The 2534-nt window shown below is 31.0% G+C and overlaps 2 protein-coding genes across 3 annotated transcripts in view; one reads left to right on the top strand and one right to left on the bottom strand.

Annotated features, from left to right (window-relative positions):
* Positions 1-1742, bottom strand: part of LOC106469052 (oxysterol-binding protein 1-like) — a 39537-nt gene extending 37795 nt beyond the window's left edge. The window contains exons 1-2 of one of the 2 annotated variants that reach the window (XM_022397446.1): positions 1696-1737; positions 1061-1196 (exon numbers count right to left, since the gene is read on the bottom strand). The gene's annotated coding sequence lies outside the window, so the exon portion shown is untranslated. Of the gene's footprint in view, positions 1-1060; positions 1197-1695 lie in introns of both variants that reach the window. The other variant, XM_013929505.2, reaches the window with a different exon arrangement.
* The window catches only part of LOC111088188 (filaggrin-2-like), a 19502-nt gene that overhangs the window by 7632 nt on the left and 9336 nt on the right, over positions 1-2534 (top strand). The window lies entirely within an intron of this gene.

The following is a 2534-nucleotide window of genomic DNA, read 5'->3' on the forward strand; positions in this document are numbered from 1 at the left end:
ATATGTATATATATATTTTTTTCTATGTTCTTGAACAGTAGGCAGGTACCAAAGAATTAGAAGTTAGCTAGTGACACTCTTCTTTTCAAAGGAGGTGATAAAAATTGTCCCAGTAATTACAGACCCATTAGTCTTACATCAGTTGTAGGAAAAGTTTTGGAAAGTCTGATAGAAGATGTTTTGCAAAATCATTTAACAAAGTTTAGAATTTTATTGGAGAGTGAACATCATTTCACTAGAGGAAAATCTTGCCTTACAAATCTTTTAGCATTCTTTGAGAAGGTTACTGCTTATGTAGATACAAGAGTGTAGATTTGGTGTATCTGAATTTTCAGAATGTCTTTGACAAGGTACCACATAAAATGCTTATAAAAAAAAAAATTATATCTATAGGTGTTGGGGATAAGTTAGCAAATTGGATAGAAGAGTAGCTGGGTGGAAGAAAGCAGAAGATCATTATAAATGGAATTCAATCAAACTAGATTAATGTTACAAGTGGGATACCTCAGGGCTCAGTCTTAGAACCTTTGCTCTTTTTGATTTACATCAATGACATAGATGAAGGAATGGTCAATAAATTACTCAAACTTGCAGATGGTAGCAAGGTCTTGGGTGTTGTTAGCTGTATAGAGGATGCTGCTGCTTTATAAAAGGATTTATATCATTTAGTGACTTGGGCAAATAAATGGCAAAATACTATATCATAGCATATGACTCTAATACTATAACAGTAATACTTGTATTTAATGTATAATCAACTATGCATACCTAATAGTAAATTACTTCATAAAGTTAACCTGAAATTAGGCACTTTTCCCTATTATTAATATTTATTAATAAAGTTAATTCAACTTCAAGCACCAACTCCAAGCACTGTATTATATATATATATATATGTGTGTAATTTGTAAGTCATGAACTTAAGTTTAAGTTACAGCACAAGTTATACATTTTGTTAATGACTAATAATGTTAGAAATAAAATTAACTCATACTGGCACAGACATTCACTCAGAGTTACGCACTGTCAATGTTTACTCTGTCAGCTAGCCTAAACTTACCTTAATTTTCATAACTCAATTCCAACAACAGACCTACTCTGTACTTGTTATGACTTGTACTTTTGTGTAGAAACCTGACTGTATAGTTCATCCTCAAAGTCACTCAAACTGCATTTTTCTTTGACGTTATGGTTAACTGTGGATTGTAGTTTACATTAACTTTAGCTTTCCATAGTTTTCTACAATCAAACTAGCATTAATTATTAATATTATATAATATTATAACTGATAAAACAGAAGCATGACAAAATTTTCAAAGGATACAGGTGTCAAAAAATAGTATCGTCGAGGTACCTTTACGTTCAGTATTCCATATTATCGTGTAAAGTACAAATTCTAATTACTACTACTAGTAGTAGGTAGTACTAAGTGACTAACTACTAATACTATACACATAATACAGTATACTAAACCATAAACACTCAGTCTCAAGTTAACAGCCTACTTTCTTTGGTTTTCCGATATTAATAACTTCACATTAACATCTAACTACCAATGCTAGTTTAAAATATAAATATACTAATTTTCTATGATATTCTAAATTATTCTATATTCATGTAAAAAATAAATGAAAATAATTTCTTACAATACAAATTGAAATTAAGTTGTAAACTTAATTTTTACTTTTTCAATACCTCTAATTTGAGAAATTCCCATGACCGAAAAATCTGTCAAACTATCGCCATCTGTGATAACTTGGAAAGTGAATTACACTGTAATTTATACCAATAAGTCACTAACTCAATAATTTTAAAAAATAGGCACTGAAAATATTACACAAAGAATAGACAGTGCGAATGGAAAAAGCCTAGAACAATAAATCGCAATATATTTCACGTATGAAATTATATAGAATATGTCCTTCCTACAGTATAAAGTCTTAGTTGAGGAAATAATTTTAAATAACACAAAACCTTGTAATTTACTTCTTTATATACAAAAATAATTTAAAAGGAAATAATTGTGCATATTCTTTCTTTATTTATTAAATGATCTAACTGCTTATAAGAATTGTTTGTTTTAAATCGTAAAGCTACATAATGAGCTATCTGCGCTGTGCTAACCGCAGACATCGAACCCCGAGTTTTAACTTTATTAGCTTCAAGCTAACCGCTGAGCCACTCTGAGCCACAAGTTTCACGAATATAAGAACATCTGGTCATAATACTGTTACGACAGCGGTAGTTACGTGACACTGGTAACACGTCATGATATTCTAGAAGGATCGGGGAACATCACGAATAATCCAGTATGTGCTAGGCACCCTCTATTCCTGTATATAAGTGCACCGGATAACGTGAGACGAATTAATCGGGATATAGAACTGCAGACAGATAGAGACGGACAATTGAGTCAAGCGCGGTAGTAAGTAAGTGCGTGAAATGTTCCCTGTGAATTATAATGTGTTTTTATAAAATAAGTTAAGTTAAATTGGCTGTGGAAATTAAGTGTATTGCAAAGTTGAATTGAGAAA

The sequence above is a fragment of the Limulus polyphemus genome, unplaced genomic scaffold (genome assembly GCF_000517525.1).
Source record: "Limulus polyphemus unplaced genomic scaffold, Limulus_polyphemus-2.1.2 Scaffold3276, whole genome shotgun sequence".
Taxonomy (NCBI): Eukaryota; Metazoa; Arthropoda; class Merostomata; order Xiphosura; family Limulidae; genus Limulus; species Limulus polyphemus.